Genomic DNA, 25,723 nt, shown 5'->3' on the forward strand with positions numbered 1-25,723 from the left:
TTGTTAGAGAAGGTAGCCATTGGTCCTAAGTTCATCAAGTACACATGTTTGCTACACACTAAATTGTGAGCACATGCGAGGGTGGGTGGCATATTATCTAATTATTTCCAAATGTGACGGTACTATTAGTTGAATGGGTGAGAATAGACAGCCTCCTGAGACACTTTGAATTGGCACTGGGTATTGCATACAGAATATCCTTATATGTCGATGATGCACTGGTGTTTCTACACACCAGGGATGTGAAATTCCTATAGCACGGCACCCAGGACATATTGTTTGGGGTCAAGGACAACATGTTTTCATGTTTATTTTGTTCTTAGGACAAGCAGACCCAAACCCCGGCAGCACAAAGCCTTTGGCTGTCAGTTTACAGTACCACATTATGGATTAGGGAAGAGCATTGTCTGCAGTTAAAGGAATATTTGTGTCCATATGTTAAGGCTGTTCAAATTTGTATTTATGGTTCATCAATGCAAAGCCTTTATTATTAGGGTGAGCGCTCTAAGGAAATGTTGTAAGCTTGGACTGCAGCACTGAGAGTGATTCTATCATAAAAATGTGTACAGATGCTTTCAAAGTTTACCAATATGAAGCTACATAAAATGCTCATAAAATGCTTTCTGATCAAATGCAAATATTTGATGAACCTTAAAAACAAGTTTGATTCTTTGCTTTCAAAATAAAATGTACACAAAAAATACAACTAGGAAAAAGAAGGTTTGCTAATCTACTGGGAAATGTTAGGTACCATTTCTATGAAGCATCATTTAGTAAAATGCGTTAATGCATGCTAATAAATCATAATGCAAATCAGTGTAATCATATTAAACAAGATTATAGTAAACATGAAAATAAACAAGCATTGGCAAAGCCAATAGGTCAGGCGTTGGTGGTCAGCCTTTTGGTTTTGTCAATGTGTGTCTTGTTTTGACCTGGTTTTTGAAAAACTTTATTGTTTTAGGAGCTGCCAGACCCACACCTTTATAACAAACATTGGCATAAAGAAAAATTATTTTTGGTCTCAAAAAAGCGCACATTGCCCAGAAGTTCATTTCACTAAACAAAAATACTTTCTGTGCAGATATGCTTCTTGTGAAAGAAAGAAAGCAGAAAGAGCAGAAAGCTGTCAGCCACAGTGAAGCCAGCAATAGAAAGAGCGATAGAAATGTAATGAAAACAAAAGGTCTTGGTAAACATTGGCCCCAATTAGGAGCACAATTCCTGAAGAAAGTCACAAAAGTGCACTTATGGTATATGTCCTTGCATTAGTACAGGTTTATCACTTTAGTGAATTCACAAGTATTTACTGAAGTAGCCCAGGAAATTGTACTCATAGAAAATATTTGTGAACTGCATTTTAGCACGAGCAAATATGCATTCGTAGATTTGCTCAGGTGAATATTTGTTGAGCATTTACAAGTTTACTTTCCTCTAACCACTGTTTTTTCCCACCTCTGGGAGAAGTTTTACTTCTGTCCTTGTCAGTAGAAAATGTCCAGCCTTTTTCAAAGATCAAAGAAGAGCTGGTGAAAATCCCTAAAACATGCAAGTTAGTAGGTTTGCACAGATTCAAATGTGAATTCCATCCATGGAACTGTGGTCCACCTCTGCTTCCAGCCCCAGTATGTGATCTGTGGAAAAGCGGCAAAAGGGGATTGCGAGTATTCAAACTGTATTATTGTATGAGTCTGGCATAGTCAAAGAGGCTATTATCAAAGCTCTTATATAATGAACTTGCTGCCATAATTTGTTGCAGCACTAATTGGCACCAAAGGGACAAGTGGATTTTTTACAGGGTAAGTAGCTTTATGAATCAGCCTGTCCCATGGACAAGCAGATATTTTGTTAAATTCCACTCCTGTGAGGACCCATAGAAATCTGACCAAGAGTCCATCAAATCCTTCACATATTTGGTGAATTCCCTGGACTGAAACTTAACAGGGCCAAATCTGCAGTTTAAAATATTTTGTAGTATACTTGATAACACATAAGGAATTTGCTTGGGAGAGTAAAATGTAACCACAAATTGACAAATTATGTAGCAATCTAACATTCTGGTTTCCCTCTGCTGTCATCTCTCCTAGGCTGTTCAGCCATCTTTAACACTACCCATATTCAATCCCACCACATTGTTAGTGCTTATTAACAGGCTGTAGGGAGCTTTCTTTAGGATCAAGGCTGTTCCAGAACTGTAAGTGCTTAAACTCTCACAATGATGGGGGAATTACAGTCGCTGATTTCACTTCCTATCTTATCAAGACACACATTATTATTATTATTTTATTAATATTAATGAATGGTGGCATGACACGAGTGGAGACCATGCAATTGTAACTGAAATATAGGTGCTACAGAAAGATCAGTTCCTTCACCAGCTGTATAGAGGTTAGGCCTCAATCCCTTTTTCCACAAGTCACTCAAACAGTGCTTAAAGTGTGGGAAGACACCCGGAAAGATTAGGGTTGGAGAAACAAAGTCACCAAGGAGACCTCACTACAGGTAGTAAAAAGAGTTAAACACAATGCCCAGCTACAGGGATTTAAGGGCAGATACACCATTGGAATCTCCGGCTTACGGGAGGTAATGACAGGAACAGCTATATGGTCCTTTTGTGAGATGCAGTCACAACATCAGAGCCAGTTATTCTGCTACTTCTAGTTATGTCATGCACTCACCCCATAGATAAATAGCCTTGAAAATCTTTCTAACTTCAGCATGCTTGAGGCTCAACTACTGAAATGAGACCTAAAAACTAAAAACCTATCCCAGGTGTACCAATCAATAATAATTTAAACTCCTGACAAATTTGGCCAACTGTGGTGCACCTGTATCTCACCAGAGCTAGGTTGTACAGAATGGGCTTATTCGCGTACTTGACATGTCTCCGATGCAATCATCAGACAGGGGACTTTATACATACCATTTGGCATCACCACAAAAAGAGATCTCTTTGGAAGAGAGTCATGCATACACTGAGCCCAGTCCTGGGATGGTGCTGACAGACAGAGGTTGTCACTGTTCCACATAAACATGTATTTTGACTCTAACGAATACAAACTAACCTTGATTTTGCTGGTCTTGGTCACAGCAAGGCATGACATCGCAAACTGAAAAGAGACAATTAATTCGTTGACCCTGGAGTTGCTGGTTTACCAGGGCAGTGGGTGTCCACAAAAGCAATTCAAAATATGGGTTGAGTGGGCCCAATATATGTGGCTATTGTTGGATGTTTCTGCAAGCCGAAACCAGCCCAGTTGCAGCTGGGATGGCCCAGCCTTCTACCAGTGTCAAATATGTTAAAGGTTTTTTTTTTCTGGTATTGCTTCTTAGAGTCTTCCAATTATTATTGTTTTTTTTTTCTAAAACTCTATCAGAAAATGTTTCCTAAAAAAATTGGGATTGTGGAAACAGAGATAATTTTAGGGTTACCTTTCCAGTTGAAGCAGCACCACTGTGAATAAAGAGTAGGTCATGCATTGAGAGTATGAATGCATCAGCATCATTCTAGGTTAGCGCTTTAGGTTTTTGGGGTTATAGGTGCTCCTGTGTTAACAACCTCTCTTGATTGACTGCCATAAAGAGTTTATGCTTAGACTCAAATTTCAAACCGAAGGTGTGATCTTCTTTTCCTTCCTCTCAAAATTAACTGTTACCAATATTTTATCTGGAATTTTACAACATTAAGGGATAATGACCGTATTAAGGGCCATATTTATACTTTTTGATGCAAAACTGCGCTATCGCAGTTTTGCGCCAAAAAGATTAGCGCCGGCTAACGCCATTCTGAAGCGCCATGCGGGCGCCGTATTTATTGAATGGCATTAGCCGGCGCTAGCAGACCGGCGCTGCCTGGTGTGCGTGGAAAAAAACCACGTACACCAGGCAGCGCCGGCGTTGGGGAAAATGGCGTTAGGGCGTCTTAAAATGGTGCAAGTCAGGTAGAGGCAAAAAAATCGCCTCCACCCGATTTGCGCCATTTTTAACGACGCCCAGACGCCATTTACATGACTCCTGTCTTAGTAAAGACAGGAGTCATGCCCCCGTGGCCCAATGGCCATGCCCAGGGGACCTATGTCCCCTGGGCATGGTCATTGGGCATTGTGGCATGTAGGGGGGCACAAATCAGGCCCCACTATGCCAAAAAAAAATACAAAAAAAAAAAATTATACTTACCTGAACTTACCTGAATGTCCCTGGGATGGGTCCCTCCATCCTTGGGTGTCCTCCTGGGGTGGGCAAGGGTGGCAGGGGGGGTCCCTGGGGGCATGGGAGGGCAGCTGTGGGCTCATTTTGAGCCCACAGGTCCCTTAACGCCTGCCCCTAAAAAGAGGCGCAAATGCGGGTTTTTTTGCCCCGCCCACTCCTGGGTGTGATTTTTGCCCGGGAGTATAAATACGACGCATTTGCGTCGCAGTCATTTTTTTAGACGGGAACGCCTACCTTGCATCTCATTAACGCAAGGAAGGCGTTCACGCAAAAAAATTACGCTCATTCCTCATACTTTGGCGCTAGACGCGTCTAACGCCAAAGTATAAATATGGAGTTAGTTTTGCGTCGAATTTGCGTCGAAAAAAATGACGCAAATTCGGCGCAACAGGAGTATAAATATGCCCCTAAGTGTATGTGAAGTGGACTTTGATTGTATAATGGAGAAAATGTGCAACATTTTGTTAATCAGAAAATGTATCACTTATGTGTATCTGTTATGGGCTAGAACATTTACACAGTTTTTTTTTTTTAATCGATTCAATCTATCATCTCTTTGGCATATGTAGATGATCAAGTGATGGTACAAGTATAGGAAAGTGCCCTTTTTGAATGGTCACCCCACACCTTTTGCTCTAGATGCTGTTGCTTATGATTCTGAAAGTGCACTGGAGCCTGCTAACCATGCCCAGTGCAAGTGCTCTCCCTAAATTAGTATATGTAAATTGGTATACCCAATTGGCAAGGATTTTAACCCCGCTTAAAAGACCCTAATATATGATACCCGTTGTACACAGGGATGGGTGTTAAAGTGGTCACCCGGGCCTAAAGCACTGTTTGTGCCTCCTTTAGTGACCCAAGTAGACTACTGACAGCAGGCCTGCCTTTACAGACTGCAGGAGCAGTGTATCCTGCTCAAACTCGACTTTACCCACACGATGTATGGCAAAGCTAATGCACTATTTTAATATTTGTCATTTACCCTTAAGGAAGGCCTCCTGAGCCCATAAGGCAGGGTGAATTATATTAAAGGTGTTGACATATAATTGCAAGTTTATATGTTCCTGTAGTGGCCTTTACCATTAAAGGCTACTATAAGTGATAGGCGGTCCAAAGAATAACATGGGCTGGCTATGGGCATGGGCCAGCTTCATTATGGTACCGCTGAAATATATCATGTTTGATATCAAACAATGTGCCTTCTCATCCCTGACACAAATTTCATGTTGAGGGTGATGTAGCATGCACCCAAGTGGTGACATTAGAGGTTACCCACCTGGTTGCCCCAGTTATCCTGTGCTCTGGCTGCCAGCTCGCAGCTGCTGCTTCCAAGACAGGATTCTGACCCCCCTGGAAGGAGGTATCAACACTCCCAGGAAACAGAACAAAGGCCTTGACGGGAAGGAGGTCACACCTTCCTCGCTTCCAGGAAAGCTAGTGAAGTGGCACATCAAGGTGGTGAGAAAGAAAGACTAGAGAGGGGGAGTCACTGGAAAATACGAGGATGTTGCCAAAGCCCAAACTGAATATGATGGGGAAGATGGAGAATACCAAAATTCTCCTCTGTTTCCTAGATCCCTTTTACCAGTGGGAAGTGACAGGAGTCACTCTAGTAGACCCCCCATTAGTAAGGTGGTACCAAGCCTTGAGGAAGAGTTTGACCTACTCTCAATAGAGGAGAGAAAGCTAGAACTGGGGAAAGGGCTAGCCTTTGATGAATGAGGGGTCAAAATGGACTTCAAGCCCAACAGTGATGGTCGCAGCAATTCAAATAGGGAGAAGGATGAATTATTTGGTGCAAAGATCCCCAAAAGGGACTATCCCCAAGTTTAGTGATGGCCTTAACAAATGGTTTGCAGCCTTTGAAAGGGCCTGCAAAATAAGGAAGATAGATCACCCACACTGGCGCTCTCTACTGTGGAAGTCATTCTCAGTGAAGGGCAGAGAAAGACTTCTGACCCTTAATGAGAAGGTGGCTGAGTCCTATCATAATATGAAGGAAACCTTGATCGAAGGATTTGGACTCATCACAAAGGAATACATAGTCAAGTTTAGGGAGACACAAAAAGGCCAAAACCAAGCTTTGGTGGACTTTGTAGACTCCAGTGTCAAAGCTTTAGAAGGCTGGATCAAAGGAAATGAGGTGGATACATATGATGGGCTATATGATTTAATTATGAAAGAGGACATCCTAACAAACTGTACCACAGAAAAATTGCAGTAGATTCTAAGTTGTCTTCTCTCAGAAAGCTGGGGAGAATAGCTGACAAGTGGCTCAGAACCAGGGTGTCCAGGAAGACCCAAAGTGGGGGTGACCACAAGAAGGGTGCTCAGACTTCTCAGCAGGGGAAAGAGTTGAGCACTGGCAAGGATGAAAAAAAAGAAAGAGTTCTCTAAAGGTTCCAAAAATCGTCTCAGGAGGGTGGGCCCAAGACTATTCCCAGTCTAAAGAAAAGGGGTAGCACAGTAAGAATTGGGACCCCAAGAAGGCTGGGGTATGCTATGACTGTCAGAAGTCAGGTCATAAGGAGGGGGATTCAGCATGCCCCAAGAAGTCCCACAGTGATAGAAAATCCAGGGGGATTGGCTAGTATAGGAATGGGGATAGATGTGTACCCTGGAGAGGACAGAGGTTACACTGAGGCTACTTTAGTTTCCGTGGGTGTGGTGGATATTGAAGCCCTAGCAGTCTTATATCCAAGCTTGGAGAAGTATAGACAAAGGCCTAAAATCAAGAGTCTCTGAGTGATACAGGTGCCAATGTCACCATGGTGGCAACTAGAGTGGGTTCCCCAGATCAAATTATACTTGGTGTCAGTTACCAGGTGGCCAGTGCTGACAGTGAGACTAAGCTCCATCTAGTGGCCTTGATAACCTTAGAGTAGTAGAGGGGTGTTACTGGCCCAAAGAAGGTAGTTGTATCCCCTGCCATCAGAGTGGAGTGTCTGTTAGGAAATGATCTAGAAACTTCTGATTGGACAGAGGTTGAAAGGAGGGCTCATGCAGAGATACTTGGGTCTCCTTGAGTGGGTGTGTATGACAACTAGAGCACAGGGAGGACAACAGTGGAGTCAAGAGGACTTGGAGCCTGAAATTATAGCCCAAGATTCAAACTGCAAGAAAAAAGGGCAGGAGGACTGATAAGGCACTTTCAAAGAGGTCACAGGATCGGGGGAGAGTACTCCTGAGGCAGATGCCCTGATGCCTGAGGAGGGAACTACAGCTGGTGGAGTCTGACCTGACCTGGCAGAGCTCTTATGTGCAGGGGAACCCTCCAGAAAGGATCTATGCCAATGTAAAAAGATATGCCATATTCTTGATGGCCTTAGGCAGAAGGCTGCAAGGCAAGAAAAGGGAGGTGACAGTAGTACCCAGAGTGGCTGTTGGGAAGATGGGCTCCCATACACTGAGGTCAGGTGCCCACAACCAGGAAAGTGGTGATCCCCCAAGTGTACAGAGAGTTTTTTTTGTAACCAGTTTTTATTAATGTTACAGAATTCAGCAAACATTGCTATATTTGTACTGAATCTAAGTCAAAAACGTTACATTCTCCATAAAACAGATCATCCTAGCAATGGCAACTCAAGTGGTTCTCTACCCCCTCCTGTGTTTCCCTCCCACCATTGTGCATCTGAGGTAGAATAAATGTCTCAATATGGGTGACCAGTATCCCTATGTTGTCTATTTCCTGCCCCTCGTGGAAATGCTGTACCATGTGAGTAATGGTTCCCTGATAGCTGTGTCTCTGTTGCTCAAATCCCTCTCCTGTTGACCCGCCCCTGTGAAGTATTGTTTGTAGACCCCAGCTGGGGGTTATAAGGGTTTCACATTGTCTACTAGTGCTTCCCATTCCCTGGTCATTTTGAGAGAACCCTGGCCACAGTGGGCCTCACGGTGTAGCATTTCGCCCTTGTAGTCCACCCATCTTGCCAGTTCATGTCTCCAGTTGGTCAGTCTAGGTCCTCTTGTCGATTTTCAATTCTGTGTGATTTCCCTCTTGGCCAGAATGAACCCTAAGTTCTAAAATTTACCTGTGACCTTAGCCTTAGCTGTGTGTGTGGGAAATTGCTAAGTAAACAGTATCCAGGTTCATAAGCGATATCTTTATCAACTACCTATGCCAGGGTATCTATGACACCCGCCTAGAAAGCATGCCAGTCTTGACAAACTTATATCATATGAAAGAATTCAGCGCCAGCTTTTCTGCAGCGTGGGCATTTTGTGTCTGTCATATAGAAGACCTATTAAGACGTCCAGGTGTGAGGTAAGCACTATGTTAAAATTGTTTAAATTAAATCTGGCATTCCTAGATATTTTGGGGACTCTTTCCAACGTGGTTACCCAACTCTTGACATCTATGGTGGTGTCTATGTCCTTCTACCATCTATCCTATTGTGTGGTCACTAGTGTTATTACGTCTTCTCGTATCGCTCTGTACAAACAGGTGACTGCCTTAAATGTTCCTGAGGCCACTGCTATATATGTCTAGCTCTTATGATTTGGTAGCTCTTTTGTTCCTAGTCCTCAGTGTTGGTGTATTGCGTCAGTTAGAGCTCTGTGCAAGAGTAGGTGTCTGAGATGTAATTTGTAGTCTACTCTAAACTCATTAAAGGGGAGAAGTATTCCATCTTTATAGAGGTTCCCAATAGTAGTAACTCACGCCTCCCTCCAGTCCACAAGCCCTCTCCAATTGTCTTCATGTGGGAGGACTTCCAGCAGGTCCAACAACAGGTCAGGGGAGTAGGGGACTCCTGTCCGCGTCTTTTGCAGGCACCTACTCCAGCTATGTCAGATCACCTCAAATTCAGTTGTGGTCCAATTTCTTGGCCCCTGGAGGCAAATGAGGGGTTTAAGTAATGGGACTCGGGTAGGTGTATCCAACCTCCCCTCGCCAGTAGGTTGTTGTAGTTTTGCGACCCATTGTGTCAGCAACTGTAGCTGTGCTGTAATATAATAGGCCTCAAAACCAGGGACTGCTAGTCCTCCTTCCGCAGTTGTTCTCTTTAAAGTTGAGAGTGCCACATGTCTGCAGCTGGAGGCACATAGGAAAGCAATTGTCATTGTCTCGAGCTCTCGAAGAGTCAAAATATCTTCACTGACAGCACTGTAAAATAATAAAGTAATTGGGGCAGGGCTACCATTATAGCCTTAGAACCCGCCGTAGCGGGCTCTACCGGCCATTAAACTCCCACGTTAAAGGCCCGGCTGAAGGCGAGGGCCTTTAATGCCCAGTAGAGCCCGCTACGGAAGGTTCTAGGGCTATTAGAACATTCTGCCATTCAGGGGCAGAATGATCTATTAAATAAAACACATTTCTCACAAAGCCCAAGAGGATTTAAATCCCCTCGGGCTCCGTGAGGCTTTGTTTACAGCTGTTGCTGTGAACAAAGAGAACATTGGAATATTGGCTCTGGACTTTTACCGGCCAGTAAAAGCCCGGAGCACTCCATTGTCTGCAATGAAGATCCGAACATTCCAATGTTCTAATTTTAGTAATACCACTCTCCCGATCACCAAGAGGGGGAGAGTCCATATTTTGTTCTAATGATTGGATTGCCCGCCTGGCATTCCCTTCCAAGAGATCTTTTGTATTATGGAAGATTATAACTTCTAAGTACGATATACAGGTTAGTTCCCTGTGCAGGAATCCCAATGCCAGTGGAGGTTCTGCTGCAGGCTGGGCGGGAAACAAGCTCGGCTTTTGACAGTTAACCCTCAAACATCAGATGGTCCTGAAATGGCTCTGTAATACCCTAGCCCCCTCTAGTTCATTGTTGCTGTCTTTTAAGAACATATAGCGCTATATGTTGTGCCCTGTTCTCCACTATCAGTCTCCAATATGCATGTCCTTTCATGGCCCAGCACACTAAGGGCTTCATCGCTGTGGCGAATAAGAGTGGTGATAGTGGGCAACCCTGACGGGTTCCTCATTCGACTGCATAGTTCTCCAAAATGTGTTTACCCATTTTTGCCCTGGCCTTAGGAGTGGAATAGAGCAATTTGGTCAGGAAACTGCTGCCTAGGTGAAAGAACTCCATGACCCCATACAAATAGGTCCATTCCAGACTGTTGAATTCTTTCTCAACTTCTACCCAATGCAAATGTGTATCATATTGTCAACAGCCTGCAGATATTAAGGGCGGTATTACTTCCTGGGATGCCAAAATCCTGCTTAATATTTTATATTCCACATTTAATATGCATAGAGAGTGGTATGCTTTCATATCATTGGCGGATATCCCTGGTTTCAAAAGTGGGATGAAGAGAGCTTCCTGGGTAGAATGTGGGATCCTACCCAAGGTACTAGCCTCTTTGTAAGTGTCCACTAACAAGGTCACTTTATGGGGGGGTGAAAACAATGCTGCAGGGTCACACCTGTCAACATAGCGCAACTCCCCTGGGCACCCAATGTCCAGTACTTGATATTCATCCCCTCTATGTCACCTGTTAGGTTCCAACAGTCTGTTTAATATTTCAGCGCTCTCTGGGCGACCCGCCGCAGCACAGGCCTAGCGGGAGGAGGATCCACTGTCTAGGGTGCCATGCTCCCAGGCCGCAATATGTGACTTCTGAGTTCTCACGTCGGATGATCGCCTGGGGCTGCACCACTCCTTCAAGCCTGGCCACTAATCCTTTGTGTGCCGCTCTCGGCCTCCCTACACCTCAGGAGATCTCCCAGGCATGACTGGTACAATACACTGCACTGCCACGGGTCCTCAGATGCGGTCTCGGCCCCTGTCGGGAATCAGAGCAGTCCAGCTCTTGCTCCAGTTGGTCCTGGGGGTGCTGCAGTCCCACTCAGTTCTCCGTTTTTGGGCTTGCTCCCCTGTAAGTGAAGCACGTTTCTGCACTCTAGAGTTGTAGGCCTCACTGGGCCGATCGTCGATGCAGCCTAGGGTCGCAGACCCGCCGAAGTACCCCCGTCAGCTCAGGTCTACCAGTGTCAAGGGGTCTGGCACTTCAGAGGAGAGTCATGGTAAGGATTGGGTAGCACTCCCACACTCTGATGCCCAGGATGCAACTCAGGAGATAGACAGGCCGTGGCAGAGCTCTAAGCTATACATCTGCAGCTGCCACCATCTTGGCCTTGCCCCCACCCCCAAACTGTGTACAGAGAGTTTATTCTAACCTTATCCCATGACATCCCCCTTGTTGGACATCTGGTAAAATCCAAAACCTTGGAGAGGATGGTTGCTCATTTTAAATGGCCCCAGATGTCTGAGAAGGTGAAGGAGTTTTGTTGCTGAATGTCTGTTTGACCATCATGTAAGGGGTCCTCTGAGTTTGGTGAGGGAAGGTCGGGAGAAACCTCTTATACAACCCAAGTAGCACATAGTGGACAATGTACCGGGCCTGTGTTCACATATGGCAAAGAACATGAAAAAAAGCAAACAAGAATCTAGAGGCCAGCACAAGCTTCTCAAGCTGTAGTATAATACGAGTAATGGAGGCACTGTTCCTATCGAATGGCAAAGAAGAAATGAAGGAGGATGGAAAATAGGAATCCTAAAAATATTTCTTGGTGCCCTCACACAACCCTCTGGATGTCATGCTTCATCATAGGGCATGTTCCTCATAGGGCTGGTGCTGCAATGCCCTACTGGTCCCCCGAAGTGTTGCTTTAGCGTAGATCTTTTTACTTATATGCCATATGATGAGAGATGTCTATGTGAGGGTGTCGTGAATGTGTGGGGTGGAATGAGTATGTGTGGTAAAGTGAAAGGAAACTAAAACTCTTTAAGAAATACCACACTGAATCTTAATATGGTGGTTCTCTTAGCAGGGTTAAAAAACATAAAAAGGTTGGGGCTACTACGGGCAGGTGATGTACCCAAGTAGCTACAATTGTGCTTAGGCTGACATGTATCATGCCCAGTGGCCCAGAGAAGGATCCCAGGCGCTTCTTCAGGACCAAAATCAAGGGCATAACCCTACCCAACACCTAAAACATGATGTGTATATGCAGGCATTCCCCTAGCAGAAGATACCTGAATCAATCAGAGATAAAAGTTGGCCATCCAACCTAAAAGTAAAAAAGATAGCAAAGTAAACACATGGTCCAATGCATCACTAGGATCGCCATTCCAACATATTTAGTAAATGATATCTCCAAATGTAGACATGCAGATGCTGTTGAAGGCGCTAATCAGTTGTCACAGCGTATGAAAAGTGAGACAAACTCACTAGTACACAGAATTACAGTGCAGGCAAGTGGACATACATGGGACAGACAACATCACACTAGTCTGTGTTGGTGTCACACAGCGTTTCGTAAATAATAGGACAGCCAAGGTGTAAGCAAAGGGTCTTACCCTTTGGATCAGTCAAATATGCCCCATAGGCAGCAAAAAGCAGAGGGTAGCGTAAAGGTGCTAACTATGGGAAAAAGGCAGTGGTGGTCAAGTTTAAAAACAGGCAGTAAAACAGAAAAGCAAATAAGCGGCCATGGTGCAGAAAGACAATGTACAAGACTACTCACATGGTTCAGGCACAGAGAGTGCACAAGATCTACCCTCCTCTCTTCACCTTGACCGAGGATGAGCAGGGGAAGGGAAAGATCTTTTAAAGTAGGGATTATCAAAGGAACTGTTTCCAGGTATGTCATGTGCTGCCTGTCAGGAGGAGTCCTGGCTGCGTGGTCAATGGGGAGAAACACAGCATGTTCGTATACACACCAATGTGCCCCTTGTGTATAGAAAAAAATGCCTCTCAGCGGCGGCCATTTTTGGGGGGGTTAGATCTTTTTATTAAGTGGTGACTCTATTATAAAACTTTAACCCGATAAAAGACTTGCACCAGGCTAATACTAAAAGTTAGTAACCTAGAGGAGGTGGGTTGTAATAGCCCAACTCAAACCTTCCTGAGGGTAGCTAATCTTTTAAAATGCAAGTGAGAGAAGCGCAATTACTCCCAAGAGCAACATGTGCCGCCTGCCGTCATCATCGAAAAGATGAACCCCATATGTATATAAGTAACATCCTACAGTGGTGGCCATCTTAAAGTGTATTGTGGCTGCTCAGCGTAATGGTGTAATACATGGTCATAGTGCCTCAGTGGTGTGATAATAGTGAATACTCTTGCATACATGATCATGGTGGTGAATAGTGGGTGCATTTAGGCCCACATTTATACTCTGTTTGCGCTGAATTAGCGTCATTTTATTTGACGCTAATTCGGTGCCAACTTAACTCCACATGTATATTTTGATGCTAGAACCGTCTAGCGTCAAAATATAGGAGTTAATGTCATTTTTTGGAAGCGGGAAACCACCTTGCGGTAATGAGATGCACGGTAGGCGTTTCTGTCCAAAAAATGACTCTAAGCCCCTAGCGCCTCATTTATCCACTCATGCAAAAATGACGCACGGGTGGGAGGCGGACCCAAAAAATGACATTAACCCCTATTTGCATCAAATTTTAATGCTTGGGTCAGACCAGGTGTTAAAATGAGGCCCACACATCACTACTTAAGGAAAACACACAGAAGCAACATTGGCAATCCACAGGACTAGTTGGAAGTGTTAATGCTCCAGCTTGGGAGACGACACAGAGGACAACAACCACAACAGCAATCGCCACCACTACTGCAGCAACTACATCCACCACATGGCACCCACAAAGGCAACGCAGAAGGCAGGAGAGGATATTCCAGAACAGGACAACCCTCCTTGGCCTCAGGGAACAAGACCTCATTAGGACTTACCGTCTCAACCGGCAAGCCTTGCTATGCCTGCTGCACCACATTGAGCCACAGATCACAGCCAGGCTGCAGACACAACATAACAAACCACCTGTCACAAAGCTGCTAGCTATCCTGCATATGCTGGCAAATGGTTCATTCCAGACAATGGGTGCACTGGTTGCTGGTGTGTCACAGCCGTCTTTCCCAGTCTTCCTGCCAAAGGTATTACATGCAATCATCTCCCTGCCACCCTGCCACATCTGCTTCCCAAATACCCAGCAAATGCAGCAAGAGATAAAACAAGGCTTTCACCAATTTGCTTGCTTTCCCCATATGCTGGGTGCAATGGACTGCACCCATGTCTGACTTCTCCCACCTGCAGCAACAGAACATTTATACAGGAACTGGAAACATATGCATTCCATAAATGTGCAGGCCATAGTGGACCACCGTGGACTATTAACGAAAATTTTAGCCAAGCATCCTGCTAGTGTCCATGACGCGTACATATTCAGGCACAGCAGGATCATCAAACACTTCCAGGATGGCCAATATGGTAATGGCCTGCTTGTGGGTAAGTCAACAAACCTAGCAATATACATGTAACACACCAACCATGTAGGACACACAAGACATATACCACTCCAAAAATACATGGCCAGGGTAACACAGATGTGCATTTGCACCATGCTGCAGTATAGCAAAATTAGTGCAAAGCACAAACACGTACACCCACATATACGTAACACACCCACAACTTGACAGGCACACCATGTGAAGGACAGGGGGGGCTATGTACCCTTTGCTAACAGAAGATGTCCAAAAACAAGTGCCCACAGGTTGGCTACTGTTGGAAATGGCCTTTCCGCAGGGTCACCCCCAAACTTTTTGCCTTCCTCCTCCTCTTTTTCTGACCTCATTTTTGCTGGCTTTAGGACTCTGCGCACTTTACCACTGCTAATCAGTGCTAAAGTGCATATGCTCTCTCCTTAAAACATGGTGACATTAGCTCATGCCCAATTGGTAAATTTAACGTACTTGTAAGTCCCTAGTCAAGTGCACTACATGTGCCCAGGGCCTGTTAATTAAATGCTACTAGTGGGCTGCAGCACTGGTTGTGCCACCCACATAAGTAGCCCCCTAACCATGTCTCAGGCCTGCCACTGCAGGGCCTGTGTGTGCAGTTTCACTGCCACTTCAACTTAGCATTTAAAAGTAATTGCCAAACCTTAAACTCCACTTTTTCTACATATACGTCAACCCTAAGGTAGGCCTTACATGTCAAAGGACAGTAGCCTGCCCTCACACAAAGGACTGCCACACCCCCTACTGGGACGCTGGCAGACAGGATGGAACTGAAAGGGGACCGTGTGCACTTCTAAGCCACTCTTTGAAGTCTCCCCCACTTCAAAGACACATTTGGGTATTAAGCAGTGTCTCTGACCCTACCAACTCAGACACTTCTGGACAAGACGCTTGCAACCTGCCAGGAGGAACTGCCTGGTTGCCCAAAGGAGTCACCTGACTGCTTTTCTGCAAAGGACTGCTGCCCTGCTGCCCTGCTGCCTTGATGTCCTCTGGCTCTGCTGAGAAGTGCTCTCCAAGGGTTTGTATGGAGCTTGCCTTCTCCTGTTCCTTGATGTCTCAGGACCAAAAAGACTTAATCTCTGCAAAGAACTCCTTGTGCTGCGAAAATCAACGCACAGCCTGGAAGAAACGATGCACAGCCTGCATTGTGGTGAGAAAATCACCGCACGCCGAACCAGAACGATGCAGCCAGACTTCCTGAAAAGGAGATCTATGCGGTGCCAGCGTTGCGACCGGAACTTTGACGCACGGCCCACTGGATCGATACAAAGCTGACCCGGAATGACACAGCCAGATTTCATGAGAGGAATAGATGCAGCGCCTGCCGTGGAACAGAAATTTCCACGCATCGCCCACCGGATCGAAGCACCTCCTGTGACTTAATCCTGCGCGCCCAGGATTTCCATTCATTGTCCCTGGGGCGTTCGAAAACCCCACAACCCGAAGAGGATCCCAGTCTTCGCGCCGGAAATCAACGCAAAGTCTGCCCTGCATGAAAACTGTCAAGTCTGTGTGCACTGGAAAAATTGACGCACACCTCCCCGTTTTCCATGCAATTCCTCCTCTGCGGTCCCTTGTGGAGAATTTGAATGCAAACCAGGTACTTTGTGCTTGCAAGAGACATTTGTTGCTTTTTAAGACCTAAAGATTCTTTATATCATTTTTCTAAGTGATGTTTCAATGTGTACCTATTGAATCGTCATCGTTTTGACCTGCATCTTACCAGAGAAATATTATATATTTTTCTAAACACTGTGTGGTGTATTTTTTGTGGAGTTATACTGTGTTATTGCATGATTTTTACACATTGCCTTCTAAGTTAAGCCTGACTGCTCAGTGCCAAGCTACCAGAGGGTGGACACAGGATAATTTGGATTGAGTGTGACTTACCCTGAATAGAGTGAGGGTCCTTGTTTGGACAGGGGGTTACCTGACTGCCATCCAAAGACCCCATCTCTAACATGCCACTAAATACACTTCACACACACATTACACCAAACAAAGAATAGCACAGAAATACTAATGGCATATGCCATGGTCATGTAAAGAAAGTCATGCATAGACGCAGAGCCCTTAAATGATGCTGTGCAAGTCTCTGCCAGAACATACATCAAATGCCAGACAACTGGTGCCAATACCAACTACATCTCATCAACACATACCTGACTTACCTGTAGGGTGCATATACATCTGCCTGATGCATTGGGTCACACACATAGGAATACCAAATTAATGGCCATTACATACAATGTGCCAGATTTTTGAGAAGTAGCACCACACCTACTGTAGTGCCACCACATATGCACCACTTACTGACCCACAACACCATCATGTCTGTACTGTAAACAATAAATGGCCCACCAAGAGGCAGAGTCACTGTTAAACAGTGCAGATCATGGATGCTATAGTGTGACCCTGTAGGAGTATTTAGGATGTCACTGACCTTACATGCACTGTGCTAAGGGACACATTTGTAAAATAGCTGTGCCCCATCCCATGGCCTGCACTGTGCACGTGTTGACAGTATAATTGCTGATTCATGTATTGGAAGATAGGAGAAATACTGGTAGTCATGTTGACCATCCTGAAAAAATGGGATACACACTCTTGGACACCTGATGGCTGGCCTAAACATCAGCTGCCACTCAAGACCACTAAGGGACATATGTAAGAGCCCCTAGTGCCATCATCATGCCCAGTACTGTATGTAATGTTGGCGGATGACCACTCTTTTGTGACCTGATGCCACATTGTAAATAGGGCACCCTCCCACGCAGCACTTTGCATGGAAGAGGCGTGCAATGTGTGTTGCTGTAGGTGTGTCACCGCAAGATACTTAGCATGATGATGCTGACTCAGAGGTAGGTGTCACCAAAATCCTGAGGCAGTGCCAACATCAAACACCACCCCAGGGATGGTGTTTGTAGGTTGCAATAAGGAAACAGACTGTGATTTTACCTCATATGAATGTGCAACCTATGTGTGCTGCATACTGCTGCACACACAGAAAGAGCAAATTGCCCATGAAAGTAATATATGTATAGGATGGTGTCCCTTCCTGCACAGATTAATCCACCTCCACAGGGCAGCCAGCCAAGCACCCTGGTGCAAGGTTGCCATTTTTGGTGCACGGCTGCATATTTGGCACCGGCGCAAGGTACAACAAAGGATTGCCTTGTAACATATTACACATGGTGCATTCCTGCATAGTGAAAATGATGCAGTATGGCGCTGCCAATTTTGGAGCTGTGTTGTGCACTGTCATTTACTCTTTAAAATGGGCCTAGGTGTTGCATTTCATCTGTACTGACACATGTCAAAATGGCTGGGATGCCCAGGCTTTGTAGGGCTACCGTGTTGTCACTACATCTGACCCCATTGTGTTGGAAGGATGTGTCATGTCCCCTCTAGTGATAGCACACTGCTACAAAGATGCACAACACAACACACGGTACATACATACTAAGCATCAGTTAGGAATCCAAATTATAGGTCCCAGGTCCTTGAGACAATAACCAAGATTGTCATGTCCAACAACACATGCCAGTGAAACTGAGCTCAAGGCCAGGGACACACACCATACCACAAACACGTGTGATGTACAACCAACTCCAACTAACAACTGGCATGCTACATACTAAACCTGTTGCAAGTTTTAAAAACAACTTACATCTTTTACCTTTGCAACGGATCAGGGTTACAGCACACAGACGTCGGTGATGACCCCATTTTCAAAACCTAACGCAGAAGCAGAGCGTGCCTACAATGAGGGACACCGTCAGACACGCAATGTGGTGGAAAGGACATTTGGCATCCTCAAATCCAGATTCAGGTGCCTTGACCGGACAGGAGGCAGTATCCTTTATGCCCCACCCATTGTGTGTAAAACAATCCTCACATGTGCCATCTTGCACAACATATGTGTGCGAATAAACATGCCATTGTACAACCAGGCTGCTGACCTGCCTTAGGAGGAGGAGGAGGATGGTGCTGTCGATATGGAGGGGGAACAGCACAACACAGCTGCTGGGGTACGCCAGAGACAGCATATTGTTGACAACTTTTATACATAAGAACCACAGAAATCACCATGTAAAATTTGTAAATAAACAGTTCACATTTTTCCACCAATCCTGTTTTGGTCTATTCAATCTCGACTACATATACCATAGGAATGTGACTCTAACCTCAGGGAGCATGTAACAAACACAAAACTGACAAGTATTGTAGCGGTGATGTTTTAGATCATACTGCCACCACCACACACTTCATTTACAGCTTTATCACTGGTATGTGACAACTGAAGGACACAATCCATGGACCACTACATATTTTGTACATTCATGTTGCCAACTTGCTAATCAATAGCCTATCACACCCAACTACATCATGTCCTAATAGGGTGTATGCCAGGGGCCCACACATGAGGTATGGGATGTCACAAAATGTAAATTAAGTAATGTTGGAACTGAACACTGTCACAACTCAATGTGATAGTTGCAATGGCTGCATGAAAAATGTGTGACGAGGGGGGGGTCTTCATCTGTAACTATGGTTATCATGATTTGTCCAGAGATAGTAACCAATGGAAGACGTTGAGCCTGCGCAGTCTATCCATGGTAAACTGTCCTGCCACTGCCATGGGGCACAACCTTGACACTGGGTAAACATGACCTCACTCGTTGCACAGACATGTCTGTGGAATGCACAGTAGTATGGATGAGAATATATGCAGCTAGGGCTGCAGGTCCACAACACAAAAACAACAACTATTGGTAAATGCAATTAGTTAAATCAAAAATGTGTGTTCAAACCATATTCTGGGTGGGATGTAGGCAGAGTATGTCATACACACTATGTACCAAAGATGTACACGTCAGACAAATATGCTGTCTTCACACATGCCTCCAGAAAGTCTAAATCTAAATACAGATGTGGGGTTATATTTCCCAGGTAGCAATAGTTCACCCATCATCAACAATGCCTGACCTTTGTATGCAGCTTTAAATAGTATGCTCTGTATGACAACATCACACATCACATATCAAAACACAATACACAATCACAATACAGATCAATTGCATGGTACTAAGGCCCTCATTCCTACTTTGGCGGGCGGCGCGGGAACCGCCAGAAGACCGTACCGCGGTCAAAAGACCGCGGCGGTCATTCTGACTTTCCCGCTGGGCTGGCGGGCGACCGCCAAAAGGACGCCCGCCCGCCCAGCGGGAAAGCACCAGCAACGAGGAAGCCGGCTCCGAATGGAGCCGGCGGAGTTGCTGGTATGCGACGGGTGCAGTTGCACCCGTCGCGATTTTCGGTGTCTGCCAAGCAGACACTGAAAATCAATGTGGGGCCCTGTTAGGGGGCCCCTGCAGTGCCCATGCCAGTGGCATAGGCACTGCAGGGGCCCCCAGGGGCCCCACGACACCCGTTCCCGCCAGCCTGGTTCTGGCGGTGAAAACCGCCAGAACCAGGCTGGCGGGAAGGGGGTCGGAATCCCCACGCCGGCGCTGCTTGCAGCGCCGCCGTGGAGGATTCACAGGGGCAGCGGGAAACCGGCGGGAAACCGCCGGCTTACCTTTTCTGACTGCGGCTTTACCGCCGCGGTCAGAATAGCCCCAGAAGCACCGCCAGCCTGTTGGCGGTGCTTCCTCCGTCCCCTACCCTGGCGGTCTCGGACCGCCAGGATAGGAATGACCCCCTAAATGTTAAAATGTGTCCCATAAATTTTATGGCTCCAAAAGCACAATCTGGAGTGTGTGTGCTACTATTGTTGCAATGGCCAACAAGATCAGATATCCAACATCACATTGAGTCGGAGTACACTTAGCCATGTAGGTAGGTTGTTCCAAGAGATGAATACAGACCTGAGATGATTTCTAACTGTTACATCTTACAGTCATGTTTGGAGTCAGCTAGGTTTAGGGATGCTGGAAGAATTGCATGACCATGTTCCAAGGAGGTTGTGGATGGACAGCTCAGAGATACCCACTTATAGTTCCAAATAGTACACGCCATGTTACCTGGAGACTATACAAGTGCTGTGCCATAAGTCATGATATGTGTGCATGGCACTCATCACATCTCCCAAATACCACCAATGGTACGGTAACTAACAAATTGCCAGTAGAAGGAGCAGGCAAGATCCCAACATCACCCAAGTCATATGTTGGATTCTGTCCCCACATCACCACACAATGTAGTTGTAGAAGATGCGTACAAAGCAGTACCTGACAAATATCAGTGAATGATGGAGGACATAATGCATAACTTCACATTAATGCCAGAAAATAATAGGAACATGAACAGAGACACTCCAAAACAGACAGTGTAACACATCAATAATTGCAGGTCTGTCCTTCACAAATGTATATTGAGGCTGGCCAGGTACATACATGACCCAGACATCTTTGGCAGTACCATAACATAACACTTGGCCTACACCTGGCACCATGAGATGAGCATCTGTGCCATGCCATTAGTTGATCGTTGAGACAACTACACACATACAACCTTCACATGCTGCAAATGAAAACAGATGATGAGTCCCATGAATGTGAGATGTCCTACATGTGCAAGCATCTGAGCATTCTACCTCAGAGGGGAAGGCCTGACATCAAGTGCTGCATAGCAAAGCAGCACATCATGGTCAGTATGAACACATTTGTGCATGTGTAGAACCACTGGGGAGTCAACATAGGCTGCTGAGTTCCAATCATCAATGGCCGAGATCCCAGCTTTGTTAAGCCACAGACCACTGTCCTGACTAAATCAACATATGATATAGTCAGGTGCCTGTTGTAGCTGCACAGGGGCAAGAACAAAGTGGAGCACAGGGACTTGCAGCCTCCCAAACAAACATGTGTTTCTGTTGCCATTTATACCCACGCAGTGATGATGGAGAGTAGCCCTGCAAACTATGCCACACTGCAACAGTGGTACCCCGTGGACAGTAATGACAAACATGAACAAGAGAAATCTGATAGTCCATTTTGAGGCTAGCACACATGTACTGCACACTTTCAACCATAATGGCCCTGGCATTGTAACATGTCAGGATTCAGGACAGTAGTAAAAAACCTAGCAGTGCTATAATGGTATAGCTAGCAAAACTCCTGTGACATCCATATATGATCTCCACATGTGTACCCACATACATATTGAATAAGTGCCAGTGATGTGACTGCAAATGCAATAGTCAAATTCCAATATCTGCCTATAAGATTGTAATGTGACCTTGAATATCCCCTTCAGACACCAATTTCATTTGTGTCAGCAAAATGCACTTACACTTGCTTCTACACATATATACATATATACCCTGGTGTACATGACATCACCAGCAACTGAGATGCATGGGTAACCACATGACGCACGTGTACCTGAGCAACAAGACGGAACATGCAACTACAAATCACAGTGTCAACACACAATGCCACGTAACTCATCAGTGGAAATGTGATGTTAAAGCAGGACAAGTACACTGCATACTCTAAGTCCAAGTTGTAATGGCTGACTCATGACAGAGCATGTGCTGGAGTCAGGCTATCTCATATCATCAGTCATGGGTATGTCTACACACTATTGTCACAGGTGTTTATACACCCACACATTCAGTTACCTACACATATCTGCACATAGGGCACACATGTGCCAAACATATGTGGACACACCATTGTTACACATGCATATATGTTCACAACGTGCAAATGATTGCATGCTGTTGCTCTGTAACACACTTCTTGGTGGAACCGATAAATCACACCCTTACCCATTGCTGCATGGACTTCCACATGTGGCCATACCCCATATGCAACATTGCAGCACAGCCCATGTCATATGTCTGGTGAATCAGAGTGCACTTAAGGACAGTGGCAAAAAAACACGCAATCAAGAAATGAAGCAAAAAATATGACGCTAATGCATCAAAAACATCCGCAAACCTTAAGAAAATGGCACCTGGGCCCTTAGCGTGAATTCTACATTCACACTCCTCTTAATGCAGCGTTCTGTGAAATCGATGCATAACCGTCATGGGTCAATGTAAATAGAACACATGCGTTATGAGTCTAAAATAAACTACACATGTGCCAAAGGCGTCAAATAAAAACATGCATAACTGAAAAATGGGACACACACGCCTAGGAAGTGATGTAACAGGAAATCCTGTCTACAAACATGGTACAGTGGTTGTAGTTTCACTTTTTCTTTACAGTTTGTGCCTTGGTGACTGTGTGTGGTTGAGTATTGGAGCTGGTGGTCGATTGTTGAGTGTGATTGGAAGTTTGTGGTGTCCCTTGTGCCATGTTCTGTGTAATTTTGTGTGCATTGTGCCCTAGAAGTTGTAGTTTTGTGTCGTTTTCATCCAGTTTTGTAATTGTACTGTGGGGTGTCTGACTGGGGTTGTTAATTAGTTGGGATAGTTGGGTTAAGTTAGTGGGGTGAAGCTTCTTTTTATTTTGTATCATAATTCATTGGGGTGAACACTGTACGTCTGTCGACATGTATGGCAATGGGGGGGAGGGGGTGACCAGAATGTCTGCGGACGAGCTTTGAGGATTCTTTTGGCTGGTTGCACACTACCTGCCAATGATGCTGGAAATGAGTGGCTGGGTGATCCTCGGCTACTGGACAGAGGCCAGGCGGCTGTGGTGGGGCAAGGTGCTCCACCACCTGAGATGTATATATCACACAGGCCGGAATGACCACCAGCTAAAGCATCGCTGGGCAGATCTGGTGGCCAGGGAGCAGGATCTCCTAGATCACCTAGGGATCGAGATCAGGGGAACTATTGACTGTTTACTACTTTTGAATGACAGTAGCCGATAAGTTGGAGTGCTGCATGCAATGCTTGTGAACAGGTTGCATGCAACCAGTATGAAGAATATCTGCTCCAGGTTAGGCCTGGAGTTCACATGTCCAAAAATGATACCAATGCAGGTCAGATGTCTGATGAGTTCTGCACAATCATCACAAAGACATACTTGTCATAGCCCATAGCGTCACCTGTGCACCGGCATAGTGTCATGTATGAAACGACAAAGCACCGCCACCCAACCATTTTTCCCAAGATTGTGTCATCAAAGAGGCACAATGCATGCATAGCACAAATTTGTCAATATTTCACGCACATGAGCCTTGCCCCAGCCATTATGTCTGCAAAGGGAGTTTACCCGCCTTAAGGTGGCAATGAATATGGCACATTTGATTCCATGAGATTGTAGTGTGGTCAGTTTTATGCATTAGCTTCAGGCTTTAGGCCTTTGTGCACTTTGCCCTGGATGTATTTTATTCCTTTGCTCGCAGCTTAGAGCCTCTGTGCACTTTGCTCTAAATGCTTTTTATTCGGCTTCGTACTGTTATTTTTCAAATAACCAGTTCTACGGTCTTGTTTTATTTTTTATATCACACTGTTTAGCCTACTTCAGCACTGGAGTTCTCAACAACACATTCCTGTTCACTCTGTGCTTCAGTCAAGGATACAGTCTGGTACATTGCCGATAGACGTGGTAGGAGTTTAGTCTTTGGCGTTCTTGCGTAGGGACATTTTGTGATCACGCTGACATGTTAGTTATAAAAACACTTCCTTGTCCCAATACATGCAAGAGGGAGATTCCGACCAGGGAACCACAACTAGACGCTGACTGCCTCGTTGCAGATGCTGAACCAGATCACAGGCCTTTGCTCAGGTTGATGTCTTCCCAGGGAATCTGAAAGGCAAGTTAGAAGCTTAACATGCTGTGCTCGAAATAGAACTAACTGAGAGAGAGTAGAAATTGTTAACACCATGATAGCGTTATTCTTATGTTTCACTCTCCTCGTGACTATTTCAATCCTACTGTGTTGTATGGTTCTGGTTATTGCGGCTCACGCCTTAATATCTAAAATGCAGTCGTTTTATTAAAACAATATATAAAACTTAAACTGCCTTTGTCATTTGTATATGAGATCAGATACTGAAGCTTTATCATATGTTGATGATATATATCTGACGGACGATGAGTTACTGCAACATTTAAGGCGGGTAGCGCTCATTGTTGTGGGATTTGCTGAAATTGGCTACAAATTTAATTTAAAAAAATCAAAGATTGCCTTCCTCAGCGTCATTTTCCTAGGATCTGAGTTGTCGAATGAGGGCAAGAGCTTAGCGCCACACTTTTTGGAGAAATGTGCTCAGTTGCAACCTCCTAATACGGTTCGGAAACTCCAGTCATTATTGGGGTTTCTAAATTTTGGCAGAACTTATATTCCTGATTACGCTACACGTATAAAACCATTATACGAGTTGATTCGCACTAATTTTTCGAGTAGATTTTGGACGAATGAGCATACACATATTCTTCGAGATTTGCAAACTGATCTCTTAGCAGTAAAGCATTTACACACACGGGACAATAAAACGCATCTGGTCATCAGGGTTATACCTGGTGCCGTTGGATTTACATGTCACCTTTAATGAGGGTGAGACAGTCCCGATAGCATACAAGTCCCACTTGTATTCGGCTGCAGAACAACGTTTTGCACAAACTGAGAAAATTATCACTGCTGTAAAGATGGCTGTTATTAAAGAACGACCTCTTGCCCAGGGCCAACGCATCATTGTCGTCTCCTCGATTCCAGCCTTAGAGGCTGTTACAAAAGCAAGTGTTCCTAATTCGAAAGCTTTACACCCGCAATGGATACAATGGGCAACGTCTTTGTCAGCCACTGATGTAGATTACATATTTGACCCTAAACTGCAGACTCAAGAATTTCTTCAATATGAAATGGAGTACCCAGTTCCCGCTGGCACATTGCCTATTGACCAATATCAGGTGGTCATGTATACCGATGGCTCTGCGCAACCAGCGGTCGGGACTAAACAACAGTATTCTGCTGCATGTGTGGTGGTGAGCGGCTATATGGAGGGGGAAGTGTTCTGCCCCCGACATACTTATACACAGACCTTGGGAGATTGTACGGCACAGTTGGCTGAGCTGAAAGCTCTATTGTTAGCCTTCGAACATGCGGATCCGGTGATATTTACATTGCTGGTTTGTGACTCCTATTACTGTGTTCAGCTTTCAATGAATATTTGCACTACTGGAGGTTGAATGGGTTCAGAGATTCCAAAGGTAACACCATTAAACACAAATTGCTGTGGGGGAAGGTTGCGGATCTGAAAGAAACGCTTCCTAAAGTCCATGTTGTGCATACACTTGGACACCAGCGCGTTGGAATACACGTTGCTGGGAATACTTTG

This window comes from Pleurodeles waltl, chromosome 10 (genome assembly GCF_031143425.1).
Source record: "Pleurodeles waltl isolate 20211129_DDA chromosome 10, aPleWal1.hap1.20221129, whole genome shotgun sequence".
In the NCBI taxonomy this organism is placed as follows: Eukaryota; Metazoa; Chordata; class Amphibia; order Caudata; family Salamandridae; genus Pleurodeles; species Pleurodeles waltl.